Here is a 13,400-nt window from a genome sequence, read left to right as displayed (position 1 = left end):
TGCGTGCAGCGACGCGCACACACAGATACGCACCCTGCTGATGAGGAGATGTGAGTAGATGCAAGTGGAAGCCGCAGCTTCCTGAATAGAGGCAGTCGACAGGAAAGTTCTCGTGGGAACTGTGTAAACTTTTTACCTCTCGACCTCTGAATGCACGCCAAGTTTCAGTGTAACCGGCTGCAGTGCAAAAAAAGAAAGAAAGAGAGAGTAGAAAATAGCTTCAGAATGAAATGCATGAAGATTGTTGTCAGTAAAATAAAACTCAAACTCATCTCTAAACTCATCTCAACTGATTTAAATTCGTTCATGTGACTAAACAGATCAGCAGGTGCAGCGATATTTTTAGATTAAGGTAAAACGTAACCGAACAAAAACGGGAAAAAAACCAAAGTCTCCTTTATCAGCCTGAATACAGAATGCGTTGTTGAAATGCAGAAACAAATGAGGAATCTTTAAAATTCCTAATTTATTTTGGTCTAAAGGGTTTAATTATTCATCATCTGGAATCTGAAGCTGTTCTTTAAAAGGTTAAAGTTGCATCTTTTAGTGCAAACCGTTTGCGGTCTGCAACCTCTGTAACGTAAAGAGCTGTTTTGCTCTCAGGCAAAAAAGAAAAACTAAAATGTCACATGACTTTTAGAAAAAAAAAAACATCCAATAAAATTTAGAAAAATATCGCCTATAGACATTTTTTTTGTAATTTGTAGAAAACCACCACTTTGTCTCTATTTTTAGGATTTAAAATAAAGATATACATAATTTAGCTAAAAGAGGATGGCTAGTTTTTTCTGTGGGGAAGAAAATTATGTAAACTAGAAAAACAAAATTTCTGAAGAAATTTAGCCGGGGCCTGCCAAGGCGCGCCCGTCTGGTTTGTGCCCGGCGTCGTCACGCTACAAATTGGCATCGACGCTAAAGGATGCTGCAATGTAATCAAGTTCAGATTTCTTTAGCCGAAATCTCTTTGCTTCCTTGTCTTTCGTTAGGCGATGAAATACGTTCATGTTTGGTTCGGTTCAGTTCTACTCTAGTGGGCAGACTGTACCGCAGCTGCTGCGCTACAGATATTTCTCCGCTGATTTTCAGTAAAACTCTACAACGGAGAACCTGGAGGTTCTGGTTCGGATGAACAAAATAAACCCAGATATTTTATGTTTTATTATTTGAAATTATTGATAGGCCAAGCATAATGAAAAAAAACTCAGATCATGAAGTTATTTTATGTAATTCAAACAAAAATTATAATTTACATCATACCAAGCTAATATTATGTAGTTCTGCTGTTTTTCACTGTCGGCACAAGACGGCAGCTGAGAGTATCTGTATCCGAAGCAACTGATTCAGTGAAGTAGCTTAATATGCTAGTTCCGGTTATTTGTGGCAATTTCTGCAAGTCACAATAGCTCTAGGTTGAGGTAAAACAAAATTGCCTTATTTCAGCTGATCAGATTGATGTTAACAGAGATTTTGTAGCCTAACTGGTTTCACGAAAGCCAGTTAGCAAAGTGCTAACATGTGAACAAATTGTGGTTCCATCAAGCTAGCAGCTACGCTATCAGAGCCACAACAAAATATCCCACAGCAGTCAAACTTTTAAAATCGATCACATTTCTTAAAGAACACATTACATTTAACAACTGTAAGCAGTTCTAATAATATAGTAATGAAATTAAATAGTATATTTTATGGACATAACACAAACACTTCTTACCTTAACCAAACAGTCGGAAGCAGAAAGCTCTTCTTCTTCTTTTTGTTTTTAATGGCGGTTGGCAAGCAACTTAATGGTGTGCATTACCGCCACCTACTGGTATGGAGTGTGGATCAGGGCGCAACTTAAAAAAAAAAAACACTAAATCCTTTCTATCAGTTTAGTTTTCTTAAGAAATTTTATGAAATAACATAAATATTCATGGGGCGTGCTGTGGTGGCGCAGGGGGTTAGCACGCCCCACGTTTCAGTTAACCGCTCCCCAATCTAAAGTCTTACATATAATCCTGTTACCTTCAAACATGTAATAACCGCTTTATTTATTTTGTGTTTAATTAATATCTTATTAAGTTTAAATGTCTCTATATCATATTTCCTAATTTATTGTACTTGCTTTATATTTTCCACAATTAATTATTACATGTTCTACTGTTTCCATATCCATACCACACTCACATCTACCTGTTGGATGTTTACCAATCAAATTTAAAGTTTTGTTTAATCCAGTATATCCAAGGCACAATCTTTTTTTTTTTCATACTTGCTCTTTTCGCTTTTCAGACTTACAATACTTCATTTGAGCCAGCTGGGGGAGACAATTCTCTGTTTTAGCCAGTAGGGTATTAGGGTTTTCAATGGATTTTCCCCATTGAATTATAATGGGGTTTTTTTCGTAGTTTTTTGCGAATTATGTCGCCATGTTCATCCCGAATCCCACCAAAAGTAATAGCTGGAATGGCGTGAATTTTCTGCAGGTTTTGATACCTCTTTTGTAGGTGTGCACGCAGCGGTATGAGCCGCATTAACGGTTACGGATGAAAAATAAAGAATTATAACTAGAAAATTTCGGAAGAAATTTAGCCGGGGCCTGCCAAGGCGCGGCCGTGGGGTTCGGGCCCGGCGTCGTCGCGCCACAAATCGGCGTAGACGCCAAAGAACGCCGCGACGTAAGCAGTGGCACGCGGAGAACCGCAAGAACGTTAAGCGAGGCGGACGTGCACCGTTCGGTACGATTTAAAATGTTGTCAAGGCTTTTATTTTGGAAGTTTTGTTAAACTTCATTTCAAAGGGCCAAACTAATCCTATGCGTAATAGTCCTTGGGTTAAAATAGTTATATAATGCTCAAAACACAAGTAGCTGATGTAAAAATATTCAAGGCTTTTATTTTGAAATTTTAAGTATGCTTCATTTCAAAGGGCCAAACTAATACCACGTGTAACAGTGCTTTGGATGAAAAAGTCAAATAAAGCCAAAAAGAGCAATTACGTCATGTAAAATTATTCAAGGATTTTATTTTGAAATTTTCAGAATGCTTCATTTCAAAGGGCCAAACTAATACCACGTGTAACAGTGCTTTGGATGAAAAAGTGAAATAAAGCCAAAAAGAGCAATTACCTGATGTAAAAATATTCAAGGCTTTTATTTTGAAATTATTATTATGCTCCATTTTAAAGTTCCAAACTAATCCCATTTGTAACAGTGCTTTGGATGAAAAAGTCATATAAAGCCAAAAACAGCAATTACCTGATGTAAAAATATTCAAGGCTTTTATTTTGAAATTATTATTATTCTCCATTTTAAAGTTCCAAAGTAATCCCATGTGTAACAGTGCTTTGGATGAAAATGTCAAATAAAGCCAAAAACAGCAATTACCTGATGTAAAAATATTCAAGGCTTTTATTTTGAAATTATTATTCTCCATTTTAAAGTTCCAAACTAATCCCATGTGTAACATTGCTTTGGATGAAAAAGTCATATACGGCCAAAAAAAGCAATTACCTGATGTAAAAATATTCAAGGCTTTTATTTTGAAATTATTATTATTCTCCATTTTAAAGTTCCAAAGTAATCCCATGTGTAACAGTGCTTTGGATGAAAACGTCAAATAAAGCCAAAAACAGCAATTACCTGATGTAAAACTATTCAAGGCTTTTATTTTGAAATTATTATTATGCTCCATTTTAAAGTTCCAAACTAATCCCATGTGTAACAGTTACTGAGTTAAATGAGTTATATACAGCCCATAGCAGCAGTAGTTCTAAAGGCCAGTTCTCAGTCCTGATCTGTTTCAACTGAGGATAGATAGAACTACAGTGATGCGTATTCGTAGTCCAAATCAGCAGCCAATAGCCTCTTGAGTTCCGTTGCTATGGCAAATAATGGTCTCAGCAGGTGTGAGCTCTGAGCTGTGAGCTCTCAAACACACAAGTGTGTTTGAGCAAACACACTTTACTGAAAAAAAGCATTGGAAACAAATCCTTCTTGTTCGGGAACCGTAATACATATTCGAAAAGCGTTTCGAGCGTATGACAGTTCAATGTGTCTTCTGCGATAGTCCCGAGATTCATATCTGTACCTCACTCAGAGCATTTACAGTGATGAGAGAAAGAAATGTTGTGCCCAGATATGAACCGAGATGGGCTGTCACTGTAATTTGAAGAAAAATGAGAAACTTTGGGTCGCTTAGAGGCAAATTGTGGACAAACCGTAACTGGTATCGACGAGCCGTCTTCACTTTCGAAGAGATCACAGACGTATCTACAAAATGAAATTTGAATGGCATTTCTAGGTGAATTTGTGACGACACAGCAAATCCTCAAAAATAGGGTATTTCTAGGATTTTTCCCATTGAGTTATAATGGGGTTTTTTTCGTAGTTTTTTGCGAATTATGTCGCCACGTTAAGCCCAAATCCCACCAGAAGTAATAGCTCCAATGGCGTGAATTTTCTGCACGTTTTGATACCTCATTTGTAGGTGTGCACCCAGCGGTACGAGCCGCATTAACGGTTACGGAAGAAAAATAAAGAATTATAACTAGAAAATTTCGGAAGAAATTTAGACGGGGCCTGCCAAGGCGCGCCCGTGGGGTTCGGGCCCGGCGTCGTCGCGCCACAAATCGGCGTCGACGCCAAAGAACACCGCGACGTCACCAGTGGCACGCGGAGAACCGCAAGAACGTTAAGCGAGGCGGACGTGCACCGTTCGGTACGATTTAAAATGTTGTCGAGGCTTTTATTTTGGAAGTTTCAGTATGCTTCATTTCAAAGGGCCAAACTAATCCCATGCGTAATAGTCCTTGGGTTAAAATAGTTATATAATGCTCAAAACACAAGTAGCTGATGTAAAAGTATTCAAGGCTTTTATTTTGAAATTTTCAGTATGCTTCATTTTAAAGTTCTGAACTAATACCACGTGTAAGAGTGCTTTGGATGAAAAAGTCAAATAAAGCCAAAAAGAGCAATTACGTCATGTAAAAATATTCAAGGCTTTTATTTTGAAATTTTCTGTATGCTTCATTTCAAAGGGCCAAACTAATACCATGTGTAACAGTGCTTTGGATGAAAAAGTCAAATGAAGCCAAAAAGAGCAATTACATGATGTAAAAATATTCAAGGCTTTTATTTTGAAATTATTATTATGCTCCATTTTAAAGTTCCAAACTAATCCCATGTGTAATAGTCATTGGGTTAAATCAGTTATTTATTGCTCAAAAGAGCAATTATCTGATGTAAAATATGTCAAGGCTTTTATTTTGGAATTTTTGTTAAACTTCAATTCAAAGGTCCAAACTAATTCCATGTATAACAGTCATTGGGTTAAATCAGTTATATAATGCTGAAAACGCAAGTAGTTAGCAAAATGCTAATGTTAGCATCATTGCTGTCACTAGCATGTGGGACATCACTAGGATGTTCTCTATAATGGACTTACTCCATTCAGTATACTAAACATGGCTAATAAGTCCAATAAATAGCTAATAGCTTATTTAAGCTAAAATGCTAATGCTAATGAACTGCCTTGCTGTGCAAGGCAGTTCCCTAACCTGAGAGAAACAGATAATGCAGAATAATATTATTGCACTGCCTGCGGCGGTGCACTAACCTCAGGGGCATGTTGAGGCTTTTATTTTGAAATTTCAGTATGCTTCATTTTAAAGTTCTGAACTAATACCACGTGTAAGAGTGCTTTGGATGAAAAAGTCAAATAAAGTCAAAAAGAGCAATTACGTCATGTAAAAATATTCAAGGCTTTTATTTTGAAATTTTTAGTATGCTTCATTATAAAGTTCTGAACTAATACCATGTGTAACAGTGCTTTGGATGAAAAAGTCAAATAAAGCCAAAAAGAGCAATTACATCATGTAAAAATATTCAAGGCTTTTATTTTGAAATTTTTAGTATGCTTCATTATAAAGTTCTGAACTAATACCATGTGTAACAGTGCTTTGGATGAAAAAGTCAAATAAAGCCAAAAAGAGCAATTACATCATGTAAAAATATTCAAGGCTTTTATTTTGAAATTATTATTATGCTCCATTTTAAAGTTCCAAAGTAATCCCATGTGTAACAGTGCTTTGGATGAAAAAGTCATATAAAGCCAAAAACAGCAATTACCTGATGTAAAAATATTCAAGGCTTTTATTTTGAAATTATTATTATTCTCCATTTTAAAGTTCCAAAGTAATCCCATGTGTAACATTGCTTTGGATGAAAAAGTCATATACGGCCAAAAAAAGCAATTACCTGATGTAAAAATATTCAAGGCTTTTATTTTGAAATTATTATTATTCTCCATTTTAAAGTTCCAAAGTAATCCCATGTGTAACAGTGCTTTGGATGAAAACGTCAAATAAGGCCAAAAACAGCAATTACCTGATGTAAAAATATTCAAGGCTTTTATTTTGAAATTATTATTATGCTCCATTTTAAAGTTCCAAACTAATCCCATGTGTAACAGTTACTGAGTTAAATCAGTTATATACAGCCCAAAGCAGCAGGTAGTTCTAAAGGCCAGTTCTCAGTCCTGATCTGTTTCAACTGAGGATAGATAGAACTACAGTGATGCGTATTCGTAGTCCTAACCAGCAACCAATAGCCTCTTGAGTTCCGTTGCTATGGCAAATAATGGTCTCAGAAGGTGTGAGCTCTGAGCTGTGAGCTCTCAAACACACAAGTGTGTTTGAGCAAACACACTTTACTGAAAAAAAGCATTGGAAACAAATCCTTCTTGTTCGGGAACCGTAATACATATTCGAAAAGCGTTTTAAGCGTATGACAGTTCAATGTGTCTTCTGCGATAGTCCCGAGATTCATATCTGTACCTCACTCAGAGCATTTACAGCGATGAGAGAAAGAAATGTTGTGCCCAGATATGAACCGAGATCGGCTGTCACTCTAATATGAAGAAAAATGAGAAACTTTGGGTCGCTTAGAGGCAAATTGTGGACAAACCGTAACTGGTATCGACGAGCCGTCTTCACTTTCGAAGAGATCACAGACGTATCTACAAAATGAAATTTGAATGGCATTTCTAGGTGAATTTGTGACGACACAGCAAATCCTCAAAAATAGGGTATTTCTAGGATTTTTCCCATTGAGTTATAATGGGGTTTTTTTCGTAGTTTTTTGCGAATTATGTCGCCACGTTAAGCCCAAATCCCACCAGAAGTAATAGCTGGAATGGCGTGAATTTTCTGCATGTTTTGATACCTCATTTGTAGGTGTGCACCCAGCGGTACGAGCCGCATTAACGGTTACGGAAGAAAAATAAAGAATAAAGAAACACTTTCTCCGACAATAGCAATAGGTTCCTGCCATTGCTTTGCATGGCAGGCCCCAATAATATTAAAGAGACGCTTGTTGGGTGTAGAGTAATAGGTTCCTGCCATTGCTTTGCATGGCAGGCCCCAATAATAATAATAAAGAAACTTTTCTTGGGAGAATAGCAATAGGTTCCTGCCATTGCTTTGCATGGCAGGCCCCAATAAAAAAAGCATAGATTTCAAACGACAAGAAAAACAGATATAAAAGCATATTACTGCTACGTTTATTTTTGTAAATAGTCAATGCAACTATGCTAAAAAAAAACTGTTAAAAACCTGATGGTTTCATTATATCTATGTTTAAAACTTTAACTGGTCCCTTTGAATTTTTAGCAAAAGTTATTAAGAGCCACTGTGGAGGGTCCGAAGAGCCACAAACCCCTGACCTATCGGATAAAATACCTTTAAAATAATTTTTTTTTCCTTGTAATGTGAATACTTTTGACTAAAAGAAAATAAAAAGCATAGTTTCAATTACCATACAATTCACGTTAATGTGTAAATTTTGTATTTTCTCCTTAATAATTATGGGAGGGGGAAAAAAAATGGAGGTTAGGGATTCCCCCCTAGAGGGCGCCAGAGATCTCAGTTTGAAACCGGGTCTTTAACGTCAAAGGGATAGTAAAAATAAAAATAACACATTAAATCAAATATCTTGGTGAATTCTTCGAGAGTGATCAGCAAATTGTAATATGGAATTGATATAACTGATGAATCATCGGACTTGTTCGTGTTTAGATAACATTTGTCTTGAAGCGCTGCTTTATACGTAAACTCAACGTGTATGTATAATTTGGTTCAGTTTGAAGCGTCAGTTGCGCAGTTTGCCTCCAGATTTGAGTCACGGTGCGGCATCAGAACTGTAAGGTTTTAGCTCCACCTGGTGGTCAGATGGAGTTACTGAAAGCTGCGTTTTTCAAGATTCACAAATTCAGGAAACCCGGATGCAGAATAAACAATGTGTTCATCTGATGAGCTTCATCTGGCTCCTCTTGGACAGCAAAGGTACTATTTAAAGATTTGACTAAAAAAATGTTCTGTGAATTTGCTGATTTGATTGGATTATTTGTAATAAGTCTATGTGAATTGAATAACTGGAGTAAAGAAACCTGTTGCTGATATTCTAGTTTATTAAGCTGCACCTGTAGTAAATACATTTATTCTATTTTTTTGCTATGTTTTGCCATTTTAAAAAAAATTAACAATGTTTGTAGGTATGAATGATTTATCATGTGCACAATTATTGACAGAATACTACACATTAGAGACGTGTGACGGTAATCTTCTCGCCCTTTGGCTTTTGCTACTCAGCAGGTAATTCTGCAACGTAAAGCCATAAAATTAAACGTGCGGCCTTCTTTTTTAAAAATCTGAAGTAAAAGTTGTGGTGAGTAGAAATGGCATCTCAGAGTAAGTTTTAAACAACAAAAATCTGGTCCTTTAATTCTTTAGAGGAAGGGTGTCCAACGTGTGGCCTGGGGGCCATTTGTGGCCCTTGAACTAAGTTTTGTGGCCCCAACTGCAACTCAAAAATGATACAAATGTACTTGTTGAATTTTTATTCCAGGTGTAATCATTGTTGACATAATTCACTTGCAATGGAAAATGTTAAGTATGACGCAAATCATTAGTCTTTTCTCAACCATTTTTTTTTATAATAAGTAGCACCACTTTTATCCAGAGACTTTTTCTGAAAGCCAACATTTTGGCCCCCAAATCAACTTTTATTTAACTTGTTAAACTAGGCTGATCTGAATTCCTTCCTTATAACAGAGTTTGACAATTCTACCTTTCATTTTGTGCAACAAAATGTGCAAAATCTGGGGATGTCATAATTTATCTCACAAAAACAAAAGAAATTCTGTGATTTCAGTGTTTTAATTATTTCCCTGTAATTACTTTTGACTAAATGATTTTGAGACTAACCGTTTGGACACGCCTTCTTTAGAGGCTTTGGACTCAATTGCACATTTGTGCAGAATCATCAAGTTTGACTTTTTCTTTTAGGAAAAACTTCTAGGACCTTAATCTGATCCAGGTTTTATTGTGCAGTTATTCCTGTGCATCTAAATGATCTCAAAACTCTTGTTGGGTTTTCACTGAAATAACTCAAATTCAACTGATTCTTGCAGGTTTTGTGCATGAAAAGGCCTGATGAGGACAAGGACTGAGCAACAGATGAGGAAGCAGCGGTTCCTCTGACAGCTTTAGGATGTAAAACTGAAAGAATAAAATGCCAACATGAGCAGATTGTGGGACAAAAACCATTATTAAGCAAGCAAGACGCTTTCTGTTCCACTCCAAACATGCATGTAATTCTGCTGAGCAGGCCTTTATTTTATCATTCACACAACCCATCACCTGTTTTTATGCCAACCCCCTCCCTCACCGTCACGCCGCTCCGGCTGGGTGGGAGTTGTCCGCCTGTCGGCCAATCAGAGGACGGTGCTCACCCTTTAACGTGAACCCTGATAAATCAAAGTGTGTCAGTGAGAGAAAAACAGAGAGGAAACAAGCGATAAGATTAAAACCAGAGCACACAAGGAGGAGGCTCTCGTTCTGACAGAAGTGATTTTTCTAGGAGTTTGTTTGCTTTACATTTCAGAAGCCTCTTTTGAAATATGGTTGCATATTTGCAGAAATCCTTTAGCCACTTTAGTTCATTTTCAGCAGTCAGAGTCTTCATCAGTTCAAACTTTCTGCTAGTTATATTGAGTTTTGATGAACATAAATAATTTCAGCTTGTATGACAGCCTCACTTCTGTCACTCAGGGCAGCTGTGGCTACAATGTAGCTCACAATCATCGGTGTGTGAATGTCGTGTAGATTGCTTTGGAGTCCTCTGACTTGATAAATCACTATATAAATGCAGACTATTTATATAGAGCCAATACACAAACACATGTCATCTCACTTAGCAAAGGAAAGTAATTTTAATCTACGGGTGGGCGATATGGACTTAAAATTTCATCATAATATTTAATGAGACGATTGTGATATCAATAAAAGTAATTATATCAACTATTTATTAGTTGTCGTTTAGGTAAATAGCCACAAACACAAATATTGCTCTTGAGAAACATTCCCATTTGTAATATGCTGCATAAAAAATATAATTTGTATCACTGAGCTACACGCAGTAACAGCATTTGATCCTATTTTTCAATTTATTAATATTTATTGATATTCTCATAGTAAACAGTGGAGAAAACAGTAAATATTTAGACAGATTTGGGGTTAAAGACTTTTTAAGGATGTGCGGTCCTCCTGATGTCACAGATAAACAGATGTAGCTTCTACGAAGGGTGAGGATTTAAAAACTGTAAACTTCTGAGAGCCAGTGTATGCATATATTTGGGGCTGTATGAATAATTATGAACCTTTGTGAAGGCTTGTGAATTCAAACTTGAACAACACCATACAGGTTGTGATAAATTCCAGATCTTTCTGAATTCATTTAAACGTCTCACGTCTTCCTGACGTTTTTCTACATCTTTTTGTGTCTCTGCAGAATGCGCTCACCCCTCGTTCCCTTTACATGCTGTTTGTCGGGCCTCACCTTATCTTCACTGCTGTTTACTTATCTGCTTGAAAGAACAGAGAGAACAAACACATGAATGTCTAAAATCTATGTACTTTCTCTCTTGGTTTTCATAAGAAAGGTAAATTGTGTGGTTGTTTCCTCTCCGCCTAAAGTCAGGATATCAGCTTTTGGAGCCGATAACGTTTATGATCACTTGGACAGGAGATAAGCTCCGGCATTATTGCATTAATTTAATGAAAGACCCGTTTGTACATGAATGACTAGACATAAAAGATGAACTTCAAACAGATCTGAAGACTGCATGTTAAAGTCCCAGCTGAGCCATGAAGCCTATTGTTTCATACAGCGTTGTGTAATTGTGCACTTGTTCTGCTGTTCAGCCACATGGGCTGATATTTGCACTTGCATCCCAGGAAATGAATCTAATCTTATCGCGTGGGCAGAGTCCGCAGGTGCAGGTCTGGGGTCAGGGCCTCATGCAGACACGCTCAGCACTTAGCGCCATGTTGACCAGTTGACGACTTAATAACTCTGTTATTCATTCTGTTATAAATGAATAACAGAGTTATTCATTCTGTTACACTGCTGCTCAGTCGGTGTCTTTGTGAAGCCTGTTTTTATTTCTGGATGATTACAGGCAGGCCGAAACAGATAACACTGATCTAGCAGCATCTCCAATTATATCTCCAGAACCAATTAAAAAGCTTACTGACTGATCTACGTAACTACTGGAAAGATCAACTTTGCTTTAACTCTGTAAAAGTGACATGCATCATCAATCGCTTCTCTTTTATTCACACAAGGAACACAATTTCTTGCTTTTGTTGCTGTAAGTAAACACAGTTTCTTGTGTGAGAAATTTATAAAAGATTGTACATAAAAACAAGAAAATGATGGACCACCCTCTTCACCAGATTGTCTTAGAAAAACAGCGTCTTTAGTCAGAGGCTTCTTCATATATGCTGTAATACAGACTGCTGCAGGAGATCTTCCCTGCCCAGATCCATCACCATCAGCTCATGGACTAGTTGTCCCTCATGCAGGTTTTGGACAGAAATCAACACCAATGCATGTTAGGAAAAATATCTATATGCCAGTAACCTTTTCCAATAAACATTTATGGTTTCAAGTTCAACATTTCATGAACTTTAGGACTCCCACGGTTACTATAATTGAAGTGTTTGACCTGAACTAACAGTGTGTCCTCCGTGTAGTCAGAAAGGACATAAAGTCTCATGCCATTAAAACAATCAGACATCAGTTTAGCTCCTTCAGTAATCATTTGTGCTAAGGAGAAAGTTAATGACTGATGAGTGAGATCTGGACCTCCGCAGATCCTATCTAGCTGTGTCATTCACCCAACAGATCAGGGAAGTGCTGATGACAGCAGCCTCACAGAGACCCTTTGATCAAACCACAAAGTACAAAACTGTTACCCTGTTGTTACTCTAAGTAAGCTAATGAATGACCTGGCTAGGGTACAAATAATAGCAGAAGGCTTTTGCCCTCAAACGAAGTATCTTTATCCAAATCCACATATTCAATTGAAACATGAGTAATATTCAATAATATGATAAAATGTGATTTATGAGTGCTAAAAATCCAAGCCTTCATGTCTCCTAAGAGAGACTTACTCCATCTATTGATGCCCCTCTAATCAACAATCATGTAATATGGAGGCCACTTCAATATGGAGTGCCTTTTTGTAAAGTTACAGACAAAAATTTTAGCTATTTAGCCTATCATAAAAGCAAAAAATGGAGGTGTATTTTTAAAGTCTTGTTATTTATTAATTTATGGATATCAACATTTCAAACTAAGTATTTATGAGCAATTATATTAAATTTTTTTGTTTAATTAATCAATTACCGCCCGGGTTCTTTCTGCACGGAGTTTGCATGTTCCCCCTGTGCATGCGTGGGTTCTCTCCGGGTACTCCGGCTTCCTCCCACAGTCTAAATTCTCTCTAGGTGAGTATGTGCGTGGTTGTTCGTCCTGTCTGTCTGTGTTGCTGGACCCGGAACGTTAGCTGGAGATAGGTACCAGCACCCCTCCTGACCCCACTAGGGACAAGGGTGTTAGAAAATGGATGGATGGATGGATTTAGTGGCAAGCTAAATATTACACTTCATTAATACTGAAGTATTAATAATTTTATCACTGGGTAAGAGGATTTTGAGCGTGTCTTTCAAAAATATTTTGTTTTGAAAAAACGTCTATCGTGAATGCTTGATTATTATTGGTCCAAATTAGACGCAGATTACGCATGGGGGCGGGGCATCAGTCAATATTTTTGACATTATGGCGGACAACAGAAAGTATGACAGTGGAGTAGGTGGCGGTAATGCTCACCTAACGTTTCTTGCCAACCGCCAATGAATTTCAAGAAGAAGAAAAAAGTATGACAGTGGAGTCCTGTAAATAAAGGAACGGGAAAGAAAAAGACGAGCACGGCAAAGACGGTGATGAAGAAAATGCCCGAGCTTACGGGCTTTTTAAAACCTCTCAGCGGAGATAAAACGGAACCATCGTCCTCAAAACG

Source organism: Xiphophorus maculatus, chromosome 10 (genome assembly GCF_002775205.1).
Source record: "Xiphophorus maculatus strain JP 163 A chromosome 10, X_maculatus-5.0-male, whole genome shotgun sequence".
In the NCBI taxonomy this organism is placed as follows: domain Eukaryota; kingdom Metazoa; phylum Chordata; class Actinopteri; order Cyprinodontiformes; family Poeciliidae; genus Xiphophorus; species Xiphophorus maculatus.
Note: the sequence above shows the minus strand (reverse complement) of the source record.